The sequence below is a fragment of the Tenrec ecaudatus genome, chromosome 3, assembly GCF_050624435.1.
Source record: "Tenrec ecaudatus isolate mTenEca1 chromosome 3, mTenEca1.hap1, whole genome shotgun sequence".
Taxonomy (NCBI): Eukaryota; Metazoa; Chordata; class Mammalia; order Afrosoricida; family Tenrecidae; genus Tenrec; species Tenrec ecaudatus.
This window is the reverse complement of record NC_134532.1, coordinates 163,486,499-163,496,317: the sequence shown is the minus strand read 5'-3', so window position 1 is coordinate 163,496,317 and position 9,819 is coordinate 163,486,499. Positions and strand designations below refer to the sequence as shown.

The 9,819-nt window shown below is 40.9% G+C and overlaps 1 pseudogene; it reads right to left on the bottom strand.

The window, feature by feature from the left end:
- Window positions 1-1,103: 1,103 nt before the first annotated feature.
- LOC142442440 (apoptosis-inducing factor 1, mitochondrial pseudogene) lies at window positions 1,104-2,234 on the bottom strand (annotated as a pseudogene).
- Window positions 2,235-9,819: the final 7,585 nt, after the last annotated feature.

Here is a 9,819-nt window from a genome sequence, read left to right as displayed (position 1 = left end):
ACAAGCAAGCACTGAAAATTACTATTTATAATTAAATATTAATTTACTAATCTCACAACTATCAATCTATATCAATAATTCAATTAGAAAAAGAAAAGAACATTGTGACAATGCTTACAATTTTGAGATAATTTGCTCATGGGATTATATTATTTATCCATTTACCTCTTCCTCCAAGACCTAGAACAGAAACTTAGTTGTGAAATTGTTGAGCCTTTGACTGCTAATATGAAAGACCAGCTGTTTGAACCAACAACTTCACAAGAGAGATGTGTGAGTGGCTGCTTTCATGGAGATTTACAGTATTGAACCCCTGTGAAGGCAGTTCTACTTGGCCCTTTAGGATCACTGTGATCAGAACTCAGTGGCTATTGCTTTCTGTTTTGTTACTTTCTGATACAGCACACGCTTTGAGGAAGCAGATCAGTTATCATTTCTTTTAGGACACCTTTATTAGCTTCTATTCCCTAAACTTTATTCCCTCTCCAGAGCCTGAGCTAAAGGTCTTTCGTACATATTCCCAGAATTATTTCTACATATGTAATAGCACACAGCATTTTAATATATATTCTCTTATATGTGCTTCTACTCAGCTCTGATATTTTTTCAAGCATTTCAGTCTATCCTAGGAGTATCTGTTATATCAGGAATTGTCCACTTTTCATAAAATGTGAGCTCTTTGACTAAATTAATATTTTAATTTATTCATCCATCTATTTACATGTCGATTTATCAAAACCCAGCACAATGTCTGACAATGACAATTTCAGCATATGTATGCTGAAAGGTCTGTTGTAATCATTTTAATGTTAAAATCTGCCTAGCCCAATTAACACTTTGTAAGACTTGAGCTATACATAACAAATATTGATATGTATTGAGGTGATACAATAAAAAGAACTATAAGAAATAAAACCAAGATTAAAGTTGGGTAAAAATATCAACAATATTGCTGATGATGTTAAAGTCAGCTTAAGAATCATTTTTATTTAGAGAAATGGACATTATGAATTTGTCTACATGTTTGAAAGTAGTCACAAAGTATTTGGTCATTCACACCATATACATAGCTGACCTGTGCTCAGTTAAAAAAAGTTTCCATTCTATGCTTCAGGGACAAAGTTATGCTGCACATTTAATTGTGGTGCTTTGTAAATGTTGATGAGCTTGACTACCTCATCGATACCTTCATTTTGCTCACTGTCCTTAATTATCTTCCGTGCTATTGACCTTCAGTTAAATAAAGACTTGCCAGGTGACATCTCCACCACCACCTTGTCTCTGAGGTGGAAGATGACACCTTTACTGTAATCCTGCCCTTGAAAGAGAGTAGTCCTCCCCGTGAAAGAGAATTGTCCTCCCCATGAAAGAGAGTAGTCCTCCCCATGAAAGAGAGCCTGAGGAGCTGCTGGTTTACTTGGGGGAAGAGCAGGTTCTGAGGCTTTAGGCTCTTGTCTGACTCTTTGGTTGAATGCCAGTCCCTGACTACTGGGTGGCAAATTTGGGATTGTTTTGTGGAGTTGCTTTTGCAAAAACAACTGTGGGCAAACCACTTTCCAGAAGACCAAGAGTTTCATAATCAACGATGGGACTCAAGTAACTCTAGAATATTGATTGGCCAATATGTTTTCTCCAGCCAATCTTTGACTAGCAATAGCATGGTTGAAGTCTTCTACCTGCAAAACTTGATACTATAGAAGTACACAGCGTCTCCTGCCACTCAAATGTTCGAGCATGTTTGTAGTTCTGAATTTTCCCAGAATCACCAAAATTGGAGTCTATTTCCAACCCACTGACTTGGCCAGTTCAGCATTGGTCTTCAAACCTACAGCTGCCACTGTGTGGTCATTTTGAACCCTCTTGCAGTCTCCCTGCTTGATGAGTAACTTGTCACTGCTGAGTCCCACTGATTGCACAAGTGAATCCGACATCACCTTTACACCTCTTGTCTGATTTTGTCCATTGTCTAGTTGCTGAGGTATTCAGCGTGGATCTTCCCCTTATTTATTATTGAGAAGAATTGAATCGCTTTATTGGGAAAAATTGAATCGCTTGTTTGCCCAAGGGAGCCTTTCTCCCAGGAGCCCCGAAGACTTGCCTTAGCTTCCTGTGAGATCTGCTCCAAGATTCTGAAGTGTCCAATTTTTCTGACGAAGGTCCTCTTTTTAACCCCTCACCTAGATGCCAGCCCTATCGACCGCAGGTAGATTTCTTGGAGAGCTTCCTGTTGCCATCAACCATGTCTGTAAATACCTAGCTTCTTCTAAACCTCAGTGGATTCATGCTGAGAGTCACGAATCGTGCTAGACCAGCAAAGCCTTCGGCTGTGCATGTGTTGGGTATAGGGAAGGACTACTCAGGAGCGGCATTGCTCTATGCAGACTGACGGGGAGAAGGTAGGCTGAACATGGTTGGTGTCTCTGCAAACGATATGAAACAGACAAGTCTTTCCACCTTTCCTGATGCAAAATGAGTGAACAGATGGAAAGAGGCCCTACTTATGAACTTCACGCAAGTATGTAGGATTACTGGGAGAAATGAAGATAGATCATATAGGAAAATATATAAGTGTAAAATCCAAACAACTGTATTATCATCAAACCCCTGCTCAGAAGGAAGCATATCAAGACAGTCATGAAATTTCTCCATTAGTTACTGAAAACAGAACAGCAAAGATAAAAACAAAATAAAAAACTCACTGCCATGAGTCAATTCTAACTCAGCAACACTACAGGGCAGGGTAGAACTGCCTCTGTGGGCGTTCAGGATAGCAAGTCTTTGTTGTTAGGTACCATGAAGTCTGGCACAATAAAAGGAAACAAAGATTGATAGTGAATGAAGGGGGGAGTGCAGAGTGGAGACCCAAAGCCCATTTGTCGGCCACTGGAGATCCCCTCGCAGAGGGATCTAGGGGAGGAGATGAGTCAGTCAGGGTGCGATGCAGCACCAATGAAGAATACAGCTTTCCTCTAGTTCCTAAATGCTTCCTCTCCCCTCCCTCCCACTTGCCCACTATCATGATCCAAATTCTACCTTGCAAATCTGGCTAGACCAGAGGATGTACACTGGTGCAGATGGGAGCTGGAAGCACAGGGAATCCAGGGTGGATGATCCCTTCAGGACCAGGAGTGTGAGTGGCGATACTGAGAGTGTAGAGGGAGAGTGGTTTGGAAAGAGGGAACTGATTACAGGGATCTGCATGTGACCTCCTCCCTGGGGGACGGACAACAGAAAAGGGGGTGAAGGGAGAAGTCAGACAGGGCAGGATGTGACAAAATAATAATTTAATAAATTATCAAGGGCTCATGAGGGAGGGGAAAGCAAGGAGGGAGGGGATAAAAGGGGGACCTGATGCCAAGGGTTTAAGTGGAGAGCAAATCTTTGAAAATGATGAGGGCAAAGAATGTACAGAAGTGCTTTACACAATTGATGTATGGATGGATGGTGATAAGAGTGTAGGAGCCCCTAATAAAACATTTTTTTAAAAAAGAAAATGTTTTGAGAACGATTATAGCAACAAATATGCAAAGGTAACTGACACAATGGATGTGATGAGAGTTGTACGAGGCCCCAATAAAATGAATGGGAAAAAAAGAAGGAAACAGGGTTTTGCCAATGTGGCTATCACAGTGTGGACCCGTCTTGTCTCGAGGCTCTTCTTGTTCCATGCCTCTCGCTTTGCATTTCAGGGACTGGTCTTCTGATAGCTGCCTTTTGAAATGTTCTCATCAGGTTTTTCCACCACTTTTTGCATTTACCTTAGTTATTATTCAGTGATGAAGAGCAAGTTTTAGTGTCTCTACTGACACCCACTTTGATCTTTTCTCTCTTTCCTGTCATTTTAACGACTTTTTGCTTTTTTTCGTGTGTGATCTTCTTGACATTATTCCACAGCTCATCGCCTCTTCTGTCACTAATGTCCAGTGCTTCCAAGCTGTTCTTGAAATGTGCTGAAGGTCAGGTGGGATGTCAATGTTCATGGGAATAACAATCTTCAGAAGCAGTGGCTGGTGGGATCCAACTTCTGACCACGTGGTTTGCAGGCTGCTGTGCAAGCTACTATGCCAGCAGCCTTCCTCCAGTACAGAGCGATCGTGAGCAAACCCTATATACTCATGAGTCATGAGTAACTAGCTCATGGTTCCCATGTTTTAATATTCATTTTTACAAAAGCTGTTAGCTATTCAATTTGAAAGCATTGAACATACCCCAGATATAATTAACAATTTATAAACAATTAATTCATACTTATTCAGCCCATTCATTTCTTCTTATATTCTCCTGCTGCCTCTTACTGACTCTCTTCTGCTTCCATAAATACCTCCCTCTGTCTTTCTATCTACTTTGAGATATCTTGACCTCCAATTATCTTTTAAGAAATGCATAGCACTGCTAAGCAATTCTCTTCTCTATACTCCTGTTCGAGTTTGGGGAAGATCAGCATATGTATACATAACACATTTTTCACTAAATTTCCTTCATATATTTTTATTTTCTTCCATCTTAATAATGTTATAGAGTTCTATTTTACAAGAAGCAGACATTTTTATTAGTTCAATTTGGTTGGTATTCTAAAACAGTAACTGAAACAATGAATTTGCTCCATTTACTTACAAATAAGCAACTTATGGGTTGAATCGACTCTATTAGTGATTATAGTTTTCCACAGGAAGACATGGTATTTAATATGTTAAATAATAAACATGCCTCAGGTAAATTTAGGGCATCATATGATAAATAACATGAGGGCATTCATGCTGAAAAGTGACAGAATATATTAGCCCCACAGAGAAATTTCTATGCAAAAGAATGAAAACTTGTGGTAGCAGTATTACCTATGTCAGTGTCCTCTGCTCAGGTAGTTTTGGTAAATAATGAATACTACATTTTACTCATTTGCTAGACAATCTGAAGACTATGAAGATGGCATCATTAAGGACATTTTGTTCTTCCTGGAAAATAATCATTATTTAAACACAATGTTTCAGCATAAAGTTCACATATAGAATAAACCCTTCTCTTTTTTAACATAATCATCACCATCCACGTGAAAGCCCAGGACAAAAACCATGGGTACTTGACGCGGCTCCAAACTGTGGAAACTGGGAGGGATACCCACAAAGACCCTGCCCCTCCGCCCCCCCCCCCTTGGTTGGAGCACGGGATGCCATCTTGGCGAGGTCAGTAGAAGACCACGTGCTCAGTTGCCCTGGAACAAAATGGCAGACACTGGTGACACCATCTTGGTGAGGAACATGCAGTTACATGTTCAATTACCCTGCCCCCCCCAAAAAAAAAATGCCTGCGTCAGGGGTCAGAGGGGAGCTAACATCCTGCAGAAAGACCAACGGATTTACATAAGCGGCAGTTTGCTGGCAGCAACATGAAGTGAAACACTGGAAAACAAAGGAGTTTGGGGACCAGAGTTCCCCCAAACTGTCAGCTGCTGTCTTCTGACCACATAACAAGAAGCACAGCTACGGGAAACCTGGAGGCAAGGATTTCACAGGAGGGCAGAAAGGCAGACATGCACGGGGCTGGATAAGGGCGCCCGCAGCCATATGTTACACGTGGCCCAGGTGAAGTTCTCAATTGTAGACACTCCAGAGAGCCGCTGAATGGTCCTGGGGTCATCTGCAGCTGTGTCTCAGAGAGGAAGGTCCTATCTCCCTCTCCCAGAGGCCGCCATTTTTCTAACCGTATCTCTGGCAGGCTCAGTCCAACACTTAGAAAGTTCCACCCAGCCACCAGCCCTTCTCAGTGCTCAAGGATGGTGAGGTGAAGTCCAAAATGGAAAGTGTATGCCCGCTTCAGGGTCAGTGCCTTGAGCTGGGGCTTTTCTTAGAGCAGCGCTACTCAACCTGTGGGTCGCAACCTCTTTGGGGTCTAACGACCCTTTCACTGGAGTCACCTAAGACCATCAGAAAACACATATTTCCAGTGGTCTTAGGAACGGAGACACTGCTCCTCTATCCATCTCCAGGCGGGTCCGCCCACATGCAGACACGCCCACATACAAGGACCCGGTGTGAAGACTGTTACCCATGCTAAACCACGCTTCAAGACAGCATTTCATTGATTTGGAATAAGAAATAAATACTTCACAATATATAACTACATATTGTTTTTGTGATTAATCCCTATGTTTTAATTATGTTCAATTTGTAACAATGAAAATACATCCTGTCTTTCAGATATTTACATGATGATTCATAACAGTAGCAAAATGACAGTTAGGAAGTAGCAATGAAAATAATTTTATGGTTGGGGTCACCACCACATGATTGGAACTAGGGGTTTTAGGTTGAGTTATAAACCCATTCCTGGATTTATGTGTGTAGTGTGTTTATCTGCCTTTGACTCTATTTCAAAACCTCCTTGTTAATTTATGATAGAGACATTAATCATCCCCCTGGGGTATAATGATCTTCCATTAATATTGTCTTTGATTAACCCCTGGCACTAATTTTTTAAGGCCTTGTTAAGAGAAGGATATTGGGTCAATGTAGTCTAACTCCATATCACAGTACCTGAATTCTTCACTTGTCTGGAATCAATCCTTTTGTGACTGGATACTATTTATTCAAACAATGGGAGTAGATTTTACGGTAAAATTTATAATAATATTCATTGAGTATGTGAATCACAGGTTTGCTGTAATAATATGTATCTTAATACAGCATATAGGGCATCGACATTGCAAGACTATATTTGTCCAGCTACCAACAGTTCAACAATCTTGGTACAGCTGTCTTCCCCTTGCTTAGACACCATGTATTTTCTGACTTAAGTCCTCAGGTTACAAGTGTGTTCGAGGTTGAACCCATCCAGTTCACCCAGTAGATGTTCAGCATCGGATCTCACGATGCAGCCTCTGCAGGTATTGCTTGGTAAGCTCATCCTACCCTCCATGTAATACAACAGAACACTGCACGGTCCTGTGCCATTCCCACAACTGAGCTTATTTCTTGAGCCCATTGTTGCACCCACAATGTCCATCTGTCTTATTAGGGGCCTCTCTTTCCCTGTTCCTCCACTTTAGCAAGCAGGATGTTTTTTCTCAAGAGACTAGTCTCTCCTGATTACATGTCCAAAGTATGAATGGCAAAGTCTCACCATCCTTGCCTGGAAGAAGCATTCTGGTGTACTTCTTGCATGAAAGAATGTGATATATATATATATATTCAGTTTTGGGGGGTCTCTTGCAGCTCTTAAAACAATCCATACATCAATTGTATTTGTTTTTGGCAGTACATGATACTTTCAATATTTTCCCCCACCATGATGGCTTAAGTGCATAATTTTTTCTTCAGTCTTCCTTATTAAATGTCAAATTTTCACATGCATATGAAGTGGTTGAGAAGACAGTGTCTTGGGTGAGACACAGCTTATTCCTAAAAGTAAAAATTTTGCTTTTCAACACTTTAAAGTGATCTTTGCAGCAGACTTACACAATGTAATGTGTCCTCTGATCTCTTGATTGCTGCTTCCGTGAGCATTGTTTGTGGATGCAAGCAAGATGAAATTCTTGGCAACTTAATCTTTTCTCATTTTACATTGTGCTACCTAGCATTCCATTGTCATGGCTTTCTCTACACTGAGTTGTAATCCATACTGAAAGCTACAGTACTGGATCTTCACCAGCAAGTTCTTCAAATTTGCATCACTTTCAGCAATAAAAAGTGTGTTTTTTATCTATTTATCATATGTTGGCAATAAGCCTTCCTCCAATACTGATGCTGAATTATACTTCATATAATCCAGGTTATATGATTATTTGCATATAGATTGGATACGTATATTTGGAGTATACAAGCCTGGCACACACCTTTTTTTGCATGTTTGATGAATCTTAGACTGAGGATGCTGTAGAATTCTTGCATTTCTGCATCACTAACTTTAGTTGTGGGTGCAAAAATTCATATAATGTTGTATAGGTTATCTCTTCTTGTATACAGACAGATATTGTTTTATCACGCAAACATCATTGTATTTAAAGATTGATCTCGAAATGCTGTTTTTGAAAATGAATGCAACACTATTCCTCTTGACTCTGTCATTTCCAGCATAGTAAACTGTGAGGTTCTGATTCAAAATAGCAAATCCCAGTCAATTTTAGCTCGCTAATGCCTAGAGTATCAATCTTTATATGTTCTATTTAATTTTTAATGAGTTCCAATTTCCATAGATTCACACTTCATACATTCCAATTTCTGTTTATTTATTGATGTGTGCAGCTGTTTCTTATCATTGTGAGGCATGCCCCAACAGCACATGAAGGTCCCGAAGGCTTTCCTCCTGCAGGTTTTACTCCATCTGAGTCATTATGATTGGCTCTCCTTTGAGAAGGCAGCTCTCCGTCAGTCATATTTTGAGTGTCTTTAGACATGAGTGGAGGCCTAGTGGCATAGTGGTTATACATTGGTCTGATAATCACAAGGAGAGCAGTTCAAAACCACCATCTGCTCTGAGGGAAAAGTTGAAGCTTTCTACTCCCCTAAAGAGTTACAATCTCAGAAACCCACAGTAGTTCTGCCTTGTACAGAAGGTCACTATCAGTTGGAATAGATGCAACAGCAAAGAGTTTGGGTGTTTTTGGTCTGACTTGGGTTTGGCTTCTGGCACTCTCTCTGAAAATATCATTGTAAACTTCATTCATTTTACAGAAGACACCAGTGGTTCTTTTTGGGGCAGTAGCAGGTCGTCAGAAAAGAAGATCCTCTACCACCCGGATTGGGACATTGTTTACAATAAGGGGCTCCAGCAGAGTAGTGATTGTGAGGGCGGTGCTATATGGACGATGTTTACTTCTGTTGCATGTGTCATGATGTTACCATGAGTTGAGTGGATTCAAGGTCGCCTACTAACAATATTTACATCTTCTTATATGAAATACATTTGTAGTTCGCCGCACAGTAACATCATGTTGGTATTGTGTTCATTTGTAATATGGTTAGGAGCAGGAGCCCTGCTGGTGCAGTGGGTACATGCTGGGCTGCAAACTGCAGGGTCTGCACTTGGAAACCAACAGTGGCTTGGCAGGAGAAAGATGCTGCTTCTGTTCACATAAAGAGTTGCAGTCTTCTAAACCCACCTGCGCAGTTCTCTCCTGTTCTCTAGGGTCACTCTGAGTTGGCATCCACTCAGTGATAATGAGTTTGATTTTGTTTGGTTTTGCTTCCTTTGGTACGGTTTGAAGAGATGGTTTTGAATGATAAGCTCCCAAAGGGTTGATAGTGTTGACTTGGTCCTGTGTCAAGGTTGTAAAACTTAAGTTATATTTCGTAGAATAGCCAGGAGCAAGAGAGTCCTGCTTGTTTGTTTGTTGTTGCCAAAAAATGGCACACTGACATGGCTTCATGAGCAGGTGCATTGCAGTGGTAGCAGAACCAGTCCCCTGTCTGCTACAAATCAGGCCTTTTTTGTTGTACACTGTTACACAATCCTTTCGGCACCTCTAAACAGAAAGCTTGATTTCTGTAGTCAAAATCTGTGCATAAGCAAATGTGGTAAAGAAAGTTAATGGGGTCCAGCTTTAAAAAAGATATAGCATCTGGGTCTTAAAGGCTTGAAGTTGAACACGCAGCCATCTAGCAGAGTAGCAATAAGCCCTCGTGGAAGAAAGCATACCAACCTTTGTGATCATGAGGTGTCGACAAGATCAGGTATCAGGTCTCAGATGACCCAAAACAAATATATTGATGCAAATGATGGAGGTTGGAGAGGAGATCCAAAGCCCATCTGTAGACAATTGGCTATTCCTTCACAGAAGGTCACAAGGAAGGAACAGCGTGCAGCAGAGCATGGACAGAACTTTCC